The 21915-nt window shown below is 37.4% G+C and overlaps 1 non-coding gene across 1 annotated transcript; it reads right to left on the bottom strand.

The window, feature by feature from the left end:
• Positions 1-14530: 14530 nt before the first annotated feature.
• On the bottom strand, positions 14531-14637 carry LOC112082603. Its single transcript, XR_002897269.1, has one exon. It is a non-coding gene; the product is annotated as a small nucleolar RNA R71 (small nucleolar RNA).
• Between the last annotated feature and the right edge of the window lie 7278 nt (positions 14638-21915).

Here is a 21915-nt window from a genome sequence, read left to right on the forward strand (position 1 = left end):
CTGGATTCTCTGCTCGGACATGACCAGTCGCAGTAGCGATTGGGGTATCACGGATGGATTCCATCCCTAAAACCATGCCTTTCTTCCGAGGGGCAACCTGGAAAAATGTTGAAAACATAAGTAAAACACCTATAGTTGAAGATTAATTAGAAAAAATAAATTAAAGCTTACCTCTTCGAAGATCTGGTCCATCTCCGCCACCGTCAAGGTTGGTGTGGACTGAACCGAGCTACCTCCGGGAGACGTCGGAGGTGCCTGCTGCGAGAGCTGCGTCTGCGGCTCATCGATCCTCGCACAGGCTGCGTTGTAGATCGCCTTCGTCCGAGGATCCTCGTACAGGCTGCGAAGACCTTCGTCATCGGAGGAAGTTCTCCCCCATTTTCTTCGACCTACAAAATCAATTTAAAATTGTTAATAAGACAAATTACAGGTTAATTGAAAAAAAACTTGTTATTAAAAACTTACCATCATAAGACGTCTCCCGGCGAAAGGAACCTGGCCGAAAGTGTGCGGGACGTTCTTTGAATTTCCCCCATCATCCACAGTGTTCCTAAAAATAAAAAATTTATTAGTTTTGTAATTAAAAATATAATATTATATTATAAAAACATATTAATTTAATTTATAAACAAACCTGGATCTGGAACACTTGGCGGCAATAGTCTAGTTGTGCGGGGTCAACCAATGGTGCACCAGACCTTCCCAGACGCTATCGGCCAATGGAGCCGGCTTTGCCTTGTTTCCGTCGACCTTCCACTTCCTCTTTCAGTCGGAAACGGTGTAGTTGAGCCGGAACTTAACCTTCTCTCTGAAGGCCATCTTCACACGTTCGTGTGCGGAAGTTTTCCAATGCCAGTTTTGCTACACAAAAAAAGAGATAGTAATTATTTTAAAAGATAAAAATAATAATATAATTCGTAATATTAAAGAACTTACCGCGAAACATTTGAACCAAGTGTCAAAAGTTGGCTGATCCAGCTTCTTGAAGCTGGTATGGGGTTGTACGAAGAATCCTTTGATGATGTCGGCATCGCTCCGACCGACTTGGTTGTCGGTCGTAAACCTAGTCGTAAGAAAATATTTGTTAGATATTTGAATAATTATTAATATAAATATCTTAATAAAAAAATTTGTAAAAAAATTGAAAATCGTACCGAAACATCCTCGAGGCTCGATCCGGATCGAGTTTCTTCATACTGCCATGACCCGATTACTGTAGAAGATCCTCAACTGTATATTGGGCATACGGTTGAGGCTGTATCGGGGATGGGGCTGGTGCTGCTGGTGGTGGTGGCTGTGGAGGCGGTGGAGGTGGTGAAGGCGGTGGAGGCAGTGGAGGCGGTGGAGGCGGTGGAGGCGGTGGAGGCGGTGGGACAACCATCGGTTGCGAAACCGTAGGTTGTGTTCCCAAGGACTCTGGGATGGCGGACTCTGTAGCTGAGTTGGACGGGGCGCTACCATCCGGATCAACAATGTTCCAGTTGTGGAACCTCTTGCTCCGGGGAGCCATCTGAATAATCTACAAATTAAAATTAAATATAATTATTAATTACATTCATCACGAATTCATTTTATTTCTAAATTTTGGGCCTATCTAAATTCCAAACCTAACTAATTACTCTAATTATTTATCTTTAACTATTAAAATTAATAACAGAAATATAAATTAAACTGAAAAAAAAAACTGAAAAAAAAACTTACAAAATTCCTTAGGAGGGGAGAGAGGAAGGGAGCGCTAGAGAGAGAGAGAGAGGAGTGTGTAGAGAGAGAGGGAGATTTGAGAAATGAGCGACAAAGGAAGGAAAACTCGCGTTATTTATTTATATAGATTTTGTGATCGTCGTAAAATCGTCGTAATATCACGACGACTTTATGATGATTTAGTTGTAAAACCAACGAACCAATGCATGACAAGCTACGTGCCATGCTCACAGCGTTTGAGCGTTATGACGATTTTACGACGCTTGTTCATCAAACCGTCGTAAACCGTTGTAATACGCAGACATTTATATCCTCGTACCTCGGATCTGGAACCAATCCGGTGGCTGTCAGAGGTATGATCGTCAAGAACATTACGAGGGTTTCACGACGGTTTGATGAACAAACGTCGTAAAATGGTCGTAATATTACAACGCTTGTACGATGGTTTGACGATGCTATTTAAAAAAATTATCAACCCCTAAATCTTTCAAAATGATTTTTGCATTAAGGGCAATGCAAAGCTGATTTTATACTAACATATTAGAATAAGTTCATCACTTTACATGTATGACTGATCAGTGGCGGACCCACCTTAAGTGATACTGGTTCAACTAACACCCTATAAATTTATATATTATTAGTTTTAGTAGTGGTGTTGAAAGTTTCTACAGCTTAAATGGTTCACAAAGCCTATGCTTGAAACCCTTTTCTTGGGTTCGATTCCTGAGATAACAGTTTTCATATTTTTTTGCATCCCCTAAAATCTCATCCTGGGTTGGCCACTGTGACTGATTTGTTAAATGCGATAACAAATATTTCTATCATCCTATCAATATATAACTTTTTATTTAATATTTACAAAAACATGCATGAACTTGTAAATATGTATGAATTTTTCAAATTTCTGATTTTTATCAGAATGATTACTCTTCATATAAAATAAGATAACCTATCAAAAACATTTGTGAAATAGTTAAAAACCAATCAGATATAAAGGATTCAAAATTTGGGATTTGACCTTTACGACGATTGTACGACGTTTTTTACAGTTCATCGTAAAACCATCATAAAAGTACGACGAATTTACCACTACTCGTCGTAAAGTCGTTGTAATACGCATACATTATTCAATCAGGGTATAAGGGTTCACTCAGGGTTTAGATTAGAAAAATCGTCGTAAAACCGTTGTAATGGTTTAAATTATTAAATATGTATGGATTTTTCAAATTTCTGATTTTTATCAGAATGATTACTCTTCATATAAAATAAGATAACCTATCAAAAACATTTGTGAAATAGTTAAAAACCAATCAGATATAAAAGATTCAAAATTTGGGATTTGACCTTTACGACGATTGTACGACGTTTTTTACAGTTCATCGTAAAACCATCATAAAAGTACGACGAATTTACCACTACTCGTCGTAAAGTCGTTGTAATACGCATACATTATTCAATCAGGGTATAAGGGTTCACTCAGGGTTTAGAGTTTAGAAAAATCGTCGTAAAACCGTTGTAATGGTTTAAATTATTAAAAAAAATTCAAACAAATACAATTATAAATTACTTAATTATAAAAAATAACAACAAACATATATGAAAACCATGCATGCATCAATCAGATTCATCCTTTCGATGTTCTTCATAACCATCAGCTTCATCTTCCGCCAAATCTTCATCATCGTCCTTGGTTTCATTAAATTCATCAGATTCACCTTCTTATTCTGTATCATCGGAGAGATCTTCAACTTGCCTGTTCTGAGGGTCAATTAAGAAAATCTCCTCATTGATATCTGGTTCAGTCAGATCTACGAAAGTGCCCTGTTCCAGTGGAACATCCACAATCTCATGGTTAGTCCCTCGAAGCCACTTTAATTACTGCTAACCATGAGATTCTTGTTGCTCGAACTCGGGGGGTATGGCAGAAATGTGACCTGTTCCGCTTGAGAAGCTAATATAAATGGCTCAAACCTGTTGTACCGTCGTGATTTGTTCACGTCAACAACTCCAAATTTGTTTAGTCGTAACCCTCTTCCAACAGTTGGATCAAACCAGTCAACTTTGAAGATAACAGTTTTCAGCCTTAACAATCCAAGATGCTCCACTTCAATTATTTCTTGCAGAACTCCATAAAAATCTATTTCACCCCTCACACAAACTCCACAGTTAGGTGTCGCCCGCTTTTCACCGTGACTGTATGTATGAAAAACATAGCCCCGAGTGAAATACATGGAGGCTGTCGTCATTTTTGCCATCGGACCTAGGAGTAACTCATGGAACCATGTTGGATATTCATTTGGATCATTCAGATCCACCTAATCACAAAAAAACTTGCTTTCTTAATTTTGCAAATATGCATATCCTGCCACAAATATATATATTATACGTACTTGTGCTTTTAACCACTGGGCGTAGTGTTGATCATTACGATTATTGATTTCAGTTTCAGAAATCCCGGAGATGCATTCTTTAATCTCGTCAACAAATGTGCTGCAAAAATATGTATATATAATGTTAAAACAACTAATAATTAACACCGACTTCTATATATATATAAATATATATATATATACCTCTCGTGCGACGACAACTCTTTGCAGTTTAGCAGGATGTATGTATGTGCACTGTGATAATTTTTTTCATTGGACCACCAAACTTCCTTCACTTTTCCACTAAGGCGTCCGATCGGCGAGAATATGTCAGATACACCCTCAACTACATATGTTTGGCCAACTCCTCTATCATCATATCAACGAGTAGCTCTTTTCCGTGTTCGTACTTTTGGTGCAAAATAGTACGAAGTGAAGTGCGAAGTCTCTTCTGTTAAGCTTCCCGCCACAATTGAACCTTCCACTTTAGATAGGTTTTTGGCTTTACCCTTAAGATGCTTCATGAAACGCTCGAACGGATACATCCACCTGTACTGAACCGGTCTACCGAGCTCTGCTTTGTGAGGGAGATGAACATGAAGGTGTTCCATAACATCAAAAAATGATGGCGGGAAGATCGTTTCCAAATTGTCCAACAAGATTGGAATATTCGACGCCAGTTGTGCTATTACATCAGCTGATAATGTTCGTGTACTAAGATCCTGGAAAAAAGCACCAATGACTGTATATGTACATATACATAATATGTACAAAAAAGTATAATAGGAATAGAGTGTAGTTAAGTAGTAATTATTTTACCTCCAACACCTTCATGGACATTTTTGGGCAATAGTTTTGCAAATGCAAATGGAAATAATCGTTGCATAAACACATGGCAGTCATGAATTTTCATCCCTGAAAAGTGAAAACTTTACCCTCTTCTCAACAGATTTAGAAAGATTAGAAACATATTCATCAGGAAACTTAACGTCAGATGAAACCCATTTGAACAATGCTGACTTCTGATCTAAACTCAACCGAAATACAGGAACTGGTGCTTTCCCGTTTCTCAGTATATGCAACTCACTTCTGTTGTATAAATCAGGCAAGTCCAATCTTGACTTATCATTGTCTTTTGTTATTCCCGTCACGTTCATAATTGTATGCATGATGTTATCAAAAAAGTTTTTCTCAATGTGCATGACATCAAGATTGTGTCTGAGCAGATGATCTTTCCAATATAGTAGTTGTTAAAAAATATTTTCTTGTGCCAATTATGATGAACTCCATAACATTCAGGCATATTTGCAGGAGTGTGCCAGTTTCCCCCCCCCCCCCACGCGTTACTGTTTTCTCTGCCCCCTAATGCTTGATTTGCGCTTCAATATCAGCTCCTGTTAAATATACGGGTGGAGAGACACATACAATTTTGTTCTTCCTAAATAACCTCTTGTTCCTCCGATATGGATGGTTATCCGGTAAAACCAACAGGTTTTTCTACCATGTTTTTAGTTGAAACGCATCAGTTCGATCAAGACAATAAGGACAAGATAACCTCCCATGTGTAGTCCATCCTGATATCATACCATAAGCGCGGAAATCGCTTATTGTCCACATAAGCACAGCCTGCATAGTAATATTTTTTCCCGTTGAACAGTCATATGTTCGAACGCCGGTATAGCATAACTGATTCAACTCATGTATAGGTGGCTGCAGAAATACATCGAGAGCTCGCTTCGGATGATTGGGACCTGGAACCAAAATATTAAGGAAAAGAAATTCCCTTTGTATGCACATATCTGAAGGAAGGTTATAAGGGGTCAGGATTACTGGTCATAATGAATATTGTCTACCAGACATACCAAATGGATTAAAACCATCAGTGCACAGACCAAGACAGACACTCCGTTTGAACTTAGCAAAACCGGGGTATACCATATTGAAGTGTTTTCATGCCTTTGCATCTGATGGATGAGCAACTTCTCCATCTACTTGTGTATGTTCTGTATGTCATCTCATCAATGCAGCTGTCCTTTCAGATTGATAAAGCTGTTTTAACCTATCAGTTATAGGGAGGTACCATATACGTTGGTACGGTATCCTTTTATGCCCACCAGTTTGCGGCATGTATCTTGGTTTTTGGCAAAATGGACATTCCTGCAGCTGATCATCATCTTTCCAGAAAATCATACAATTATCAACACATACATCTATCATCTTAGAAGGTAGACCAAGACTAAAAATCAACTTCTGTATTTCATAGTATGTTGCCGCTGCCAAGTTATCCTCCGGTATATACTCTTTCATAAGATCAGCCTAATCATCCATGCTAACCTCAGCCAGGTTATGATCTGTTTTAATTGACATCATCCTAGCTGCAAACGATAATTTAGACAGACCTAAGCAGCCCACATAGTAAAGTTTTTCCCCGTTCAACAGTCATATGTTCGAATGCCAGTATACCATAACTGATTCAACTCATGTATGAGTGGCTGCAGAAATACATCGAGAGCTCGCTTCAGATGATTGGGACCTAGAACCAAAATATTAAGGATACAAAATTCGCTTTGCATGCACATATCTGGAGGAAGGTTATAAGGGGTTAGGATTACTGGCCATAATGAATATTGTCTACCACATATACCAAATGAATTAAAACCATCAGTGCACAGACCAAGATAGACATTCAGTTGGAACTTAGCAAAATCTGGGTATACCATATTGAAGTGTTTTCATGCCTTTGCATCTGATGGATTAGCAACTTCTCCATCTACTTGTGTATGTTCTGTATGCCATCTCATCGATGCAGCTGTCCTTTCAGATTAATAAAGTCGTTTCAACCTATCAGTTATAGGGAGATACCACATACGTTGGTACGGTATCCTTTTACGCCCACCAGTTTGCGGCCTATATCTTGGTTTTTGGCAAAATCGACATTCCTGCAGCTGATCATCATCTTTCCAGAAAATCATACAATTATCAACACATATATCTATCATCTCAGAAAGTAGACCAAGACTAAAAATAAACTTCTGTATTTCATAGTATGTTGCCGCTGCCAAGTTATTCTCCAGTAGATACTCTTTCATAAGATCAGCCCAATCATCCATGCAAACCTCAGCCAGGTTATGATCTGTTTTAATTGACATCATCCTAGCTTCCAACGATAATTTAGACAGACCTTCTCTACATCCTTCATAGATTGGCGGATTAGCATTGTCTAAAAAATCATAAAATCGTTTAGCATCTACATTGGGTTCCTCAACAGCATTACCAGTATGCGTTTCATGAAATGCATCAGTAACCATCTCATGCATCCTATCATGATCTAGACCTTGATCAGATTGATACTGATTAGGCTGATCATAATTTGATTCATCAAAATCAACATGACTTTGAGAATTACTACTATTACCAGCATTCTCATGAGTATTACTGCCATATCCTTCTCCATGTTGATACCAAACAAAATATTGCGGCATAAACCCTCTATTTTATAAATGCGTCCACACGGTTTTGGTTAGAGTATACCTTGTATTCTTGCATTTCAAACAAGGACAAAAGATCTTCCCGCTTTCTTTGGTTCTCTCCATATTTGTGGCCTGATACACGAATATTTCTAACCCGTTCTTGAATTCTTCTGTCAACGCCCCTTCTGAATCTTTACGCATATACATCCAGCTTCTTAGCTCGTATATAGAAATCTTGGAAAAACTCCAAAAAAACTCTCTCTCTCTCTCTCTCTCTATTGCTTAGACCATCTTTATCCGGGTCTTTTAGCTAGCAGTTTCTTAAACTAGGATAATAATATATATATTCGATTATAGACCAAAAGTTTTAGAGATGTCTCTTATTTGGGAACAATAAGAGACGGACTCTTGTGCTACGTATAGCCGCGTGAATGGAAAAATATTATTTCTTTTTTTAAGAAACTCATTCGAGTTTCCAGTAATGGACAGCCCAATATATCGGGTTTTTAAATACAGTCTCTAAACTCAAAAAAAAACAATATAATAAGGTTTAAAAGACCCAAATGGGCTCTGGGATGCTGATGCTCTTATGTTTGAATGATGATGTTGTGAATGAAAGAAGAAATGAAGATGTATTTATAGCAAAATTTTGGACATTACGACGCTTTTACAACGGTTTTTTACATCGCTTATCCAAACCTCAAAATTACGATGATTTTACATCGGTTATGCGATAAAATATTTCAACGACATTAAGTAGGTCAACATCTTTAAAATGTTTTTCACTTACCTTCTCTTTCGACGTAAAATTGTCGTAATTATACATCAGAATATGGTCGTCGTAAATTTGTCGTAATGTTACATCGATTTTACAACGAATTTACATGAAAAAACAAATCTCTCTTTTATTGATGTATAATTGTCGTAAAGCGTCATAAAGTTTACGTCGAATTTACGACAATTTTTTTTTACGACGTTTTGTTTTTTTCGTCGTAAAGTCGTTGTAAAACCGTTGGTTATTTGCGACGCTTTTCAAACCGTCGTAAAAAACCATTGAAAAAGGACTGTTTTCTTGTAGTGTATGTTTGATTCTAGGCCGGTTATGGACCAATACAATGAATTACTCCGTATCCTAGGGCGATTCGCCCAACACAATATGAAGATGGATTAATCCATCTCAGTGTCGAACATTATCGACAAGTTACCACCTTCATGGAAAGATGTCAAACACATGTTGAAACACAAAAATTAAGAGTTGTCTCTTGTACAACTTGGTAGCCACTTGCGTATTGAGGAATCTCTAAGGGCGCAATAGGGAGGAAAACCTAATAAAGTGGTTGGTACTTCTTCCATTAATATGATGGAAGAAAGTGGGGGGTTCTAAGAAAATTTAGGGGAAGAAACGCTCCTTGAATAACAACACTAATGGTGGATCTACCAAAAGTCTTAAGAGCGTCTGTTGGATTTGTAACATGCCGGGTCATTTCAAACGTGACTGTCGGGCAGCAAAAGATAATAATAAAATGGGACAAAACCATTTGGGGCAAGTGTCTAAGGACAAAGGCCCATCTTCTCATCAAGGTCAGATTTCTGGTTTTGATTCATGTTAAAAAGTGAATTATGTATCAAAGATTTATGCGGCATTTTATGTGCAGGATAATGAAATGTCATGGTGGATTGACTTGGGTGCAACAACACATGTATGCAAGAATCGTGGCTGGTTCAAGTCATATGAACCAGTACAAGATGATTTTGTACTTTATATGGGCAACGAGTCAACCGCTCCTATCCTAGGCCGTGGAAAAGAGGTGTTAGAATTTAGTTCCGGAAAAAATCTTGATCTTAAGGATGTTCTTTATGTAGCCGGAATTAGGGAAAACTTAGTCTCTGGTAGTGTTTTAAATAAGTGTGGATACAAACAAGTGTATGAATCTGATAAGTATATCTTATCGAAGTGTGGTGTATTTTTTGGATTTGGATATTTCTATAATGGCATGTTTATGCTTAATATTAATAAAGTTATCGATTCTATTTATATGGCATATTCTAGCAAAGTAGATACTTCTCTATGGCATGCAAGATTAGGTCATGTACATTATAAGCATATGATTGAAATGTCTAAAGAAGGTTTGATTCCTTCTTTTGACTTAAATATAGAGAATTGTAGTACTTGCATGTAGACAAAGATAGTTAGACAACCATTTAAGAGTATAGAAAGAAATTATGTGGTGCTTGGACTTATACATAGTGATCTATGTGATTTGCATGCTACACCATCTTTAGGAAACAAGAAGTATTTCATCACGTTCATTGATAATCATACTTGATTTTGTTAGGTATATTTATTGCCTGCTAAAGATGAAGCCCTAGATAACTTTAAAGTTTATAAAACTGAGGTTGAATTGCAACAAAATGACTTGATTAAGATAATACACACTGATAGAGGTGGGGAGTATTATGATCCTGCCTATTTCCAGTCGGTAGACATTATACATGAGACTACAGCTCCATATACACCACAGCAAAATGGTGTATCCGAGAGGAAAAACAGAATCCTTAAGGAAATGGTTAATGCCATGTTATCTTACTCGGGATTAAGTGACAGATTTTGGGGTGAGGCCATGTTATCTTTCTCGGGATTAAGTGACAGATTTTGGGGTGAGGCCATGTTAACGGCGTGCTATTTATTAAATAGGGTTCCTAACAAAAGGAATAAATTTATTCCATATGAATCTGATTATCGAAGTTATGTTAAATAAACTTAATCAATTTGACTTTGTTGAACTGGGTTAAATCAAATTGATTCAATGTGTATTTTCAATCTCAATCCCTAGACTTTGCATTCTCTTACTTTTGTTACCAAATCGAATTACTTCAATACATGTAATTTCTTGAGATTCGTTGCTGGGTAGTCTTCTTTCGAAGAATTCTGGGTTTTTTCAACGAGAAAAGGAGAAGAGGATATAGAGCACCCTTTGGTCATAATAACTCATAAGGTCAGTTTTTTCATATTAGATTGGGTTTTATTTGGTTTAGGATTAGGTTTAGTCGGTTTGTTAACCATAACCGATAAAATCAAATTTTGTGTGTAAATAGATTTAAAAATTTCTAATTGGGGGGAAAGATGTTTTAAACTTTCTAATTAGGGGGATCTATGCCTAGGTTGAAAGTTTGGGTGGATCTATTACTATATGATACTTCCAATGGGGAAATAGGTCGTTTTCCCAAAAAGAAACCAAACTTGAACTACCTCCAAATTTGGGATTGTAGGGTGGTCGTTAGACTACCCCAACCCAAGATTAAAACTTTGAGGAAAGAGGTATCGATTGCATTTTTATTGGATATGCTGAGTGATAACACCGTATTTGTACCTATTTTCACCATTGATTTCAAATGCTTTTTCAAAGGTTTTAATCAGTTTTAGGAACTTTTATTATGATTTCTCTATGTTGGAAGTTTCAAGGCTCTTTTCAGGAAACTTAGGGAAAAAGATGGTAAAACGGAAGAAACCCATATTTTTACCTCAGAGTCCCGTCAGAAGTCCAGCCTCAAATGGAGACCTTTTCACCGTCTGATCCAGCTCAAATTTGGAGACATTCAATAGGAGACAACAAGCTTTCCATAGCACTTTACAGCAGGACAATCAAACGGTGCAATCAAAAGTTATGTGAAGAGCAAGTTGACAAAAATCACTAGTCCTGGATGACTCTTACCCACGGCAAACAAGCATTTCACTTGCCCTGGAAGACTCTCACCCGCGGTGGACCTATGTCAAACCACAAGACCCAACATCAAAGCCCATTTCGTCAATTCTCTGCAGAGAAGCCCTAAATGAGACCTGGAAGACCTAAAGACCTATAAATACATTTCTTAGCAGTCCTAACCTGGTGTGTGCTCTTGTAATGAGTTTTTGAGCCACCAAACTTTGTTTTCTTAGGGTTAGGCGATGGAGATGGGAATTCTTCCCCTGAACCATTGTTCTTTCTCCTTTTATCTGTTTAGCTTTTCTATTCTATCTTATGCATTCTTTCATGTCTGTTATCATTTCCTCCATCATGTAGATTGATATACTCATATTTTGTCATGTTTAGGATTGCATTTTTGTCCAAATATTGAGTCTCATGCATACATTTAGCTAGTTTTATTAGAGTTTGTCTTTGGTTCTAGCTTTGTTTAAGAATTGCATTAGGTCCTAGAGTGTCCTGTATTTTTGGAGTATTCTCCGGTCATTTGGAGACTTTTGGGAGCAACTTGGAGCTGGGATCATGGAGAAACCCTCACCTGTGTACAGCAACTTGGACAGATGGTTTGGTGCCGATGAGACCTCTACTTTGATCGCGTGAGACGAAAGACTTGCACTGCGATTCAACCTCCAATGTCTTCATCAAGAATCAAAAGGAACGAGTCTAGTTTTGCAGAGCACTTGGAATCAGGCTATTTGGAGCCGTGAACTGGGAGATATCACCGTCGGAAGGAACACATGTCTCGCGGCCTGATCAGGACTTACGCGAAGCGCCTCAAAGAACCGACGAGACGGAGACTTTGCTGACGTCATACGGGGTTGAGCCCTTCACCAAATTTGGAGCTATGGACGTCATATGGTTCGTGGAGTTTGAAGATCAAGCTTCGGACCTGTGAGCAAGGAGTTATGAAGGATTTGGTGCAAGCGGTCTACATTCATATCAAGAAGGAATACCGACCAAAATCTGGTCGATATGACCTTGGAGCTTTGACGTTTTTGGCCGACTTTTGGAAGTCCAAATCCCGAAGAATTGTCGAGATGCTGCACTGACTGAATCCTGCTCGGTATTGATCCCCTGAAGCTATCCTTAACGCCGCACCGAGGTGAGTTCAGCCGGTGTAGTGTCTCGGTGTAACCAGTCTCAAATTGCCGAAGGAATATTGACGTCCTGCACCGGTCCAACTCACCTCGATACATTCTCGAACCAAGACGTTTTTGTGGGCCTTTTTGGGGGCAATACCTAGTTTGTCCTAGGTTGGTCCATCAAGAAACCCTACCTATATATATGTTTTAGACATTATCCAGCAGACTAAGCTTTATTTTCTTTGTTTCTTTGCCTCTTTTGTGAAAGACCTAAACTTTGCAAGAGAGATCTTCATTTTCTGGGTTTGAATCAAGAGAGTACTTGGTGTTTAAAGCTGCAATCCATCATCATCTATCATCTCCATCTTCATCTTCCATCCCTTTGTGAGTTTTAATCAAGAGAGATTGAGAGATTTCTGTGTTTAAAGCTGCAAACCCATCATCATCTACCATCTCCATCTCCATTTCCCATCATTCATGACAACATACTGTACTTGAAAAGGTTTAAGAGAGATTAGTATGATTAGTGAGTAGTTTTCTTAATGAGGTTCTAGATGTGTAGGTTAGGGTGCTAAAGTGTTAGATTAGGAGTGCTTAGGGCTAGATTCATTGATTCATCTCTCTAAACAGCTGATCCTAAAGCTAGATCCTTGCACATCAGTTGAGATCTAGAATCAGGGAATTTCATGCACCACAAGTGTTTGACGAAATTCCTGAAAGAGCTGTATTAGAGGTTTATGCATTAGCTGCATGATGATGTTTTGTTATTTGCATAAATGATCTTTTATAAATGTTTCTTAATGCTCATTGATTCATTTTATTTCACAAATGATGATTTGGTTTGAAAATGGATTAGTGCTGAGGTTAATGCCTTCATGAGAGGATCAATCTTGATTAGAGTTCTAAATCATTTGAATCATGTTTCATAATTGTCATTAGCATTTCTGGTTCAGCACCAAAGCACCCTAGCCAACTATCATGTCTAGAATCTCATGCTTCCATCATCTCATATTCACATCACTTGTCATTTGCTTAGTTCTTGTTTGATCATTTGATTAGTCATTAATCTTGTTCTAAGTTTTTAGTTGTCATTAGTCAATCAAAACCTCACTTGTTTACTTGAATTGAGAAACTGATCACATAGCTTAGTGTCTAGCACCACATTCTTGGATTGACACCTCTTTTGTGCTACTTTGACAAGGGGATCAATAGCCCTAAGACCATAAAAAGTCTTTTCTATCAATTGGCGTCGTTGCCAAATTGTGGGTTGTTTAGCATTAGGCTCTGATCTGTTCTTGAGATCAAGTACTTATTTTTTGTTTTTACTGATTACTTTCAAGTTCTGTTTTTGTTTTTGCTTTCAGGTGTATGAACACCAGGTCCAGTTCAAGAAGCTGTGGTCCACCTTTCCCTCTAAACGACAACATCAATCTTTTGGTTCCAAGAAGGAGAAGGGATAGGCGTGGAAGACAGACTGATCCGGCTAATATGGAAGATCAGAGACAGCATGTGGTTGACATTGAGCCGCAGGTTCAAGAGGGGCAAAAGGCTCAGGTGCAGCAGGATAATGGAGTTGGTAATGCCGCTGGTAATGGAGCTGGAAATGGAGCTGGTAATGGAGCTGGTCAAGGGTTCCATCATGGTAATGTTCAGCAGGAACATGTGCATCAACATCAGCTTATGTCCACCAAGGACAAGCTCTAGCTCATCAGCAAAAGCACCAGGCCAATGTACAGCAAAGACAACAGGTTCACCACCAACAGCCCTTCCAAAACCAACCAAGGAGATATGAGCAGCCACTTGTCTATGTAGGAGAGAATGTCAGGGCCAATGCTCATCAGTATGGAGCAGGGATTCAAGCACCCCCGGTGCAGAACAACAATTTTGAAGTCAAGGCATCTTCGCTGAATATGGTCCAAAACTCCAAGTTCCATGGATTGCCAATGGAAGATCCTTTGGAACACTTGGACCAGTTTGATAAAGTTTGTGACTTGACAAAGATTAATGAAGTATATAAGGACAGCTTCAAGCTCAGATTATTCCCCTTCAGTCTTGGTGACAAAGCACACCAATGGGAGAAGAATCTTCCAATAGGCTCCATTCAAACCTGGGAGCAATGCAAGCAGGCATTTCTGTCTAAGTTCTTCTCAACTTCCAGAACAGCAAAGCTGAGAAACCAAATCTCCAATTTCACTCAACATACCAATGAGAGTTTTGGTGAAGCATGGGAAAGATTCAGGAGCTACACTAACCAATGCCCACACCATGGGTTTAGTGAGGCTTCTCTTCTCAGCACAGTTTATAGAGGGGCTCTTCCCAAGATAAGGAATCAACTGGATACTGCATCAAATGGAAACTTTCTGGGGAAGGAGATTCATGCTGCTTTAGAGTTGGTAGAGAACCTAGCAATGAGCAATGACACTTATGGAGAAGACTTTGATAGAGCCAATAGGAGTGAGAGTTGAAGCAGGGTTCAAAGGTATGAGAAGGACTTTAAAACACTTGAAAGCAAGCTGGACAAGGTGATATTGGCCACTCAAAAGCCAATACACTTTGTAGGAGAGTTTGAGGAACCTTCTCAAAGCTTTGAGAACATCAGTGAACAGGGTCTTACTCAAGAAGAGCTAAACTATATTGGGAATCAGAGGTTCCAAAGATATCAGTATGCCAATGCCAATCAGGACCTCTCTTACAGGAATCCCAATGTCGCCAACCCACAAGACCATGTCTACCCTACCTCTCAAGCTCCACAGAATTTTGTTCCCAAGAACAACTTCCAAGGGTCCTTTCAACCAAAGAATCAGTTTGTTCATAATCAGGGTTACAGTCTGTATCAGAAGCAACCAGTCCAGGGTTCTAGTTTCAGTTCACAGCAGCAGTCAAAAGCACCACCAGGGTTCAGTCAACCACAGTTTCAGCAGCAGGCGCCGGTTCAGCATCAGTTTCAGTCAGCACCGGTTCACCTGCAGCAGCAGATTGGGCCAGATATGGTTGGGATTCTACAACAGCTGCTTCAGGGTCAACAAATTTTTGCAAGTCAGTATGCATCTATGCAGCAAGACATCAAGGAGCTGAAACAGAATCAAGCATCCACTTCAAGAAACCAAGATTTTGGCGATTGGCGATTGGTTACTCTACGTGGTTTTTTTTAGTTTTTCTTTTTTTGTGTGATTTCCGATATGTTCCTTTGCTTACAGACTAATTTAACTATGAGTTCTTCTAAATATGGTATTTTGAATCCATCGAAAAGTATGATCACAATTTTGGGCTTCGCAGTATATTGTTAGGTAAGTTTTCGTTTGGTTTGGTGTTATTTGAATATTTAATCGGTGTTTTTTTACTGTTGTTGTGTTCTTATTGTGTTGTTTATTTGATTATTTGATAACTAAGAGTTTTCAAGGCTCTTTGTAGAGCTTATCAATCCCCTGTCTTGTAGTACAAGGGGTTTATCAATCCAGATGTAGTGTTAGACACTAAACTATGTGATCATGTTCTTAATTCAAGCAAACAAGAGTGGTTTTGGTTAACTAATGACAACTACAAACTTAAACAGGATTAAAGACTAATGAAATGATTAAACAAGAACTAAACAATGACAAATGATGAGAATGTATGAATGATGATGAGAAAGGTCTTAGACATGATAGTGGATTAGGGTGCCTTCAGTGATAAACTAGTGAGCTAATGAACCATATGATCAAGCAAACCATTCAACTTAAACATCATTGATTAAGCTAATCCTCTCATGAAGGTATCAACTTCTATGCTAAAACAGCTTCTAACCTAATCATCATTAGTGAAACATGAATCAGCAAGCATTAATAACCAGTTTAATCTGTCATTTAAGCATATAAACAATCATTTCCATGATGAATAACATTTAAACCTCTAACAACCTTGGTTCAGGCATTTCATCAAACACTTTTGGTGCATGAAATGCCCAGAATCTAGACCACATATGATTTGTATGGATCTAGCATAGAGAACAAGTTGTAGAGAATGGAATATGCATGATCTAACCCCTAAGCTCACTAATCTACCACTTAAGCACCCTAATCTACATATCTAAGACCTTAATATGGAAATTACTCACTAATCATGATCAACACACTAGATCCTTTGCAAGATGTGTTGTTAATCATGATTAGAAGTGTATAGATGAAGAGATAGATGATAGATTCCGAAGAAAGCAGCTTTAAACACTAAGATCTCTTAAACCCTCTTGATTAAATACTCAATAATCGATATTTCTCTTCTTAGTGGAGTCTTTTCACAAAAGAGGCAAGAGACAAAGGGAATAAAGCTTAGTTCTCTCACAAAAAAAAACCCTAAAAAGTATTTATATCTCTCTAAAAACGAACCGGGTCAGCCCGGAACAAACCGGGTCCTGACCCGGCTTTAATGGATAAGGTGGAAGTCCTGCGGGTTGGTCCAGTATCTCCCAGGTAGCATGAATAAGTCGCAGTAGATGAAGAACCTGTCTTGTGAGACTTAAATCGTCTTGTCTTAGCCGCACGCCCAAGTAGGAGTGTTTTCCGAGTGTTGCTGCGGCTTGATCTTCTTCTTCTTCAACTCGCAGGACCAAGGCGGTTTCTGGGGAATGTGCATATGTGCGGGTTGGTTTCCATTGCACATAGGTCGCAGGCTCAAGTCGGAGTGATTTGCGAGTGATCGTGCGGCTTAGTTCCAGGCGCGGCTAACTCGCATGCCTAAGTCGCACGATTGTGGACTTAGCATTTCTCTTGCTCGGGAGCCTCAGACCTCATCCAGTGATAGCTTACCCGCACTTCTCAACTCGCAGCATCAGCTTTCAGGCATTCATCTTCAGGCCTGCGGGTTAACCAAGTCGCAAGACCATCTCGCAGCATTCAGAGGAGCTTGGACCACTTTGCATTCCAGAGAGTGTAACTTCTACGATACTTGTCATAATTGAGTGATTCCGGTTGCAGAAGACAGAGGACTCATTTATCTCCAACTTTGGGACGGAAATTTCGGTGCTTGGGAAGTGGAAGGCTTCCTGGAGGGCACATCTTTGCAGTGCATTTACACGAACAGAGAGAGGCGTCTAGACATGTGTCCATTCCGGAGATCGTATCTTCCTGCTCATAGCTCCGAATTGAATGATCTTGGACGTTATAGAAAGAAGACTCAAATGTCTCTGATTCTCATGAAGGCCCCGGAAACTGAATCAGCCTGGAAGTACACCGTCCTTCGCATTCTTCAGAGCTCATCGGCTTGGTCCAAAACAGCAGCGAGATAGGGGTTTCTTCCGACGAGCTTAACTCTCTGCTCACGCTTCCGAATTCCATGATTCCACTTTCTATGGAACCGTAATCCAATCCTCTCCAACTTTGATGAAGCTCCCGACAGCTGAATCGGACCGGAAGGTTCCCCGGACAGGCGATTTCGGAAACGTGTCTGCACCCGGAGATTTTGGCCGATACAATTCACTCGCGGTACGTGTTTTGGCCGATAGAGTCTACCCGCGGTACATGAAAATGGCCGATAAAAACCTTCCTGGTACGCGAGAATGGCCGATAACCTCCAAAGACCCAGTTTCACCATTTTTCAAGCCTTGATCACCATTCCACTTCCTGGATTCATCTTTTTAGCTCCAAATAACTCCAAATACACCTGATAAACACTCAAAACATGCAAAGACTCATTGGGACCTAATGCATCTCCTAAGTTCTAAAACAAACCCTAAGAACCTAAAATGCATGAAATAAAACATGATTTGGAATGAAATATGCAACCTAAATGATGCAAATTATGAACATATCATTATTCGATATGTTTTTTAAGTTGTTCAGTTCTATTATTTATGTTCTATAAATCATTATAGATAAATAATTCATCACTGTCATCTAATTGTTTGTTATAATTTTCAAAAGCATGTTATATCCTCAAACAAAAAGAGGAAGATGGTGAAGAGAACTCGAAGAAGAGAAGGTAATTCCTTTGTCATACAATCGTTTGGTTTACTTCTATGTTATTTTTGTTGGATTTTGTTTGTACATCAGATGAAGGTAATATTCATAGGAAAGAATTTGAGGAAGACGGAGTTGCGTAATATGCATCATCTCAATTCAAAACAAATGGCTATCTCTTTTTTTCTTATCATATTTTCATATATTTTGTGTTTTGTTATGCCTAGGAAAGATTTGGAGGAAGACGGAGTTGCGTCATCTGCACCATCTCAATTCAAAACATATGAGTATCTCTTTTTTTCATTATCATATTTTCATATATTTTGTGTTTTGTTATGCCTTTTTGGATGATAATTTATTTATAATCTTTTCAAATATAAGCTGATCTATTTCAGGTACTAGGAGAGTTTGAAATCGATTTTGATCGAGATCAAGATGGTTAGATATATGCTTTAGGTTTTTGTGTTCAGTTTGATATTTCCTATTGTAATATGGATTTTATTATATTGACACACAGTGGCGGACCCACCTTAAGTGATACTGGTTCAACTGACACCCTATAAATTTATATATTATTAGTTTTAGTAGTGATGTTGAAAGTTTCTACAGCTTAAATGGTTCACAAAGCCTATGCTTGACACCCTTTTCTTGGATTCGATTCCTGAGATAACAGTTTTCATATTTTTTTGCATCCCCTAAAATTTCATCCTGGGTCCGCCACTGTTGACACATATACATGAAATAGAAAATGGTCAGTGGCAAAACAACGTGACAGATACCGGATATGGCAACAACTATAATCAAGACAGCAGAGGTTGATTCCTTATTTTAATTGTGCTGATGACTTGTTTTCATTTTTATTCTGGCCAAAAAGAATAGCCAGTCATCAAAACAAACCACTTCAAAACTAATGATCCAACGTTTTGTGGTTAGAAGACATAATAACCAAGAGATAGTTTTCGAGATGAAGTTCCACAATGAAGGGCATCAATGTAGTATGTGTACATTCAATTCTAGCTTTAGCTAAATAAATCATAAGCATCATGTAATTATTTCCCTTTTTATTTCAAGAAGAAGAAGAATACATAGTAAGAGCGTATCAGATCTTTAGGTTCATTGTAGTTGTCTACATTTTAAAAAAATCAGTATAAGGCAAAGAATAGCAAAAGGAAGACAAGAAAGGAGAAAGATACAACTATTAAGATGAAGGTAATTCTTAAGTCATCTAAGTGTTTTTTCAATTTGTTTATTGTCCTCTGAGTAGTTTTTGTTATTTCGTTTTAAATAAATCGTCATTGTTATCTGATATTTTGTTTAGATTTCCAATTTTGTGGTCTAAACTACACAACCAAAGAATGAGAAAGAGAATAAGAACAAGAAGATGATAAGGAGGAGTATTGTTGTGATCTTGATGATTATATACGAAAGAGAGGTTATGATCTATGTACCAGATTTGCTTTGTTCTTGATTGGCGCACACTTTGATTTGCTATATTTTTGTTATCTATATATGGTCTAGGTTTTTATGTTATCTTTTGAGCTCTGAAAAATTCTAATAATTAGATTAAAAAGGAGAGTCCTTTTTAAGAGTTTTGGAATTCTTTTGATCAATCCATAGTTCACTCTTTGAACCTCTGTGTTCATATATATATGACTTGCTCTATTCGTCTCAGACTCCATTTTCTATAACGTTCCTTAGAAACACTTTACAGTTACACAAACCAATATAGATAGAGACATCTATTTCACTAACCAAATTTAATTATAAGAGAGACAAATATCAGGTCATAAGAATTTTAAAGGAGATGATCTCGATCTCTTTCTTTGTATGGCCAGAAGATTTATTTGTTTCTCTTTCTTTGTTTCTCTATTATGTTTTTTTTTTCTTTTTGTTCTAACAGGAAATACCTTTAAACTTGAGTTATTAGATCATCAAAGGCCATACCAGTTTCAAAACAAACAGCAGACATAAATATAGGTTTTTCTGTAGATTATTGGTTTTGGCTTTTTCTGATTTTAAGAGACGTATAGTGTGTGTTTTACATATATGAATAAAATCATTCCAAACATTAATAAAATTCAAGTCCGTTTTTAATCCAGTAATCTTTTTTTTTTGTCGGAATAACACAACTAATGCATACACTATCTAGCTTTGGTTTGGTTTAATTTACTGGGATTTCTTTCATAAGGTTATTGTTAGACTGCTTAGCTGCAGAGTACAAAGAGAAAACTTTGGTTACAAGGAACTACCGATAATGACAAAAAGATACACTCGAAGTGAACTCAAGGTTTGGTCTTTTTGAGTTCGTTGATCTGATTAAACATAACCTGTGGACAATGTATGTGTACTGACCCTTAAGATAGCTTATACAACACAAGACGATCGAAGATGCTGTAAGATATCAGATTTTTAGGGGTTTTAATACTAATTTTATTGTTGTTTTCATAGACAGGGGGGGGGGGGTCCATGCTTTTAAATTCATTGTTTACGTTTGAATTTTATTTTTTTAAGTTAAAGAAAAAAAATGGGAGACAACAAAGGCGAGTGAGGACGATGAAGGAAAATAAGAGGGCTTTACTAGATAAGCCAAGACAGGTGAAATGTTATAGGAGATGCTGATATGTACGTGAATATGGAAATACCGTCTGCGTTTAAAAACATTTTGTAATTTATTATAGTATTTGTGTAAGAAAACAATATAAACAAAAGGAAATAAGGATACCACGAAAAACAAAAAGAAATAAGAATAAGAAGATGAGAAAGTTGGAAGAAGTGTAAGAAGACAATGTAAACATTCGGTAAAATAAATGAAATAGTTTTTATAATCTTATAAAATTTTAAGTTTACCTTTCTAACTTCTTTTGTAACGATTATGTACAAAATAATATTTGAAAAATCAATAGATAATTACAATTTCGTATTTCTCACATAAAAAAAATTCACATTAATAATTTTTTCAAAAATTATTAATAAATTCACATTAGTGAATAGACACGGTCTTCAGACTTTGATGATATTACTTGGATATGAGTATCTTCATTTATACATACGTGATATTTATTGAAGACTGCATTTGATGATCTTAGTTGAGGAATGAGCTAAAATTATGAACTAAATATCAGTTTCCCTCGGAAAACTAGCTATCATACTGATCCACTAAACTACTAGGAATCGTAGCAACAATTATGTTGCCCTTTAACCAAAATATATGATCAAGTTAGATAGTGAATTTAAAAATAAGTAATATAGTTTTCTTTTTTTATACTTACATGTTCATCAGCAAAAAGAAACTTTCTTGGAGAGACACTAGAACCAATGTCTTCAATGATATCTTTAATAACTTGAATGCACACGATCTTATATATGATAACTTACAAATATATCACTAAGACTCCGATTGTATTATTTCACTATTTTTAGATGATAACTTACAAATATATCACTAAGACTCCAATTAATTCTACTTTTAAGAGTACCAATCGTTGTATGAGAATTATTAAGATTTAGATTAGCTTTTTAATAGTCATAAAATATTAAATGTATATAGATATATCAAATTTTTATGTGTGTTTAACGATCAAAATTTATACATAAACGGATCTATATCATATTCTAAAGAA

The sequence above is a fragment of the Eutrema salsugineum genome, unplaced genomic scaffold (assembly GCF_000478725.1).
Source record: "Eutrema salsugineum unplaced genomic scaffold, Eutsalg1_0 scaffold_1, whole genome shotgun sequence".
Lineage (NCBI taxonomy): Eukaryota > Viridiplantae > Streptophyta > Magnoliopsida > Brassicales > Brassicaceae > Eutrema > Eutrema salsugineum.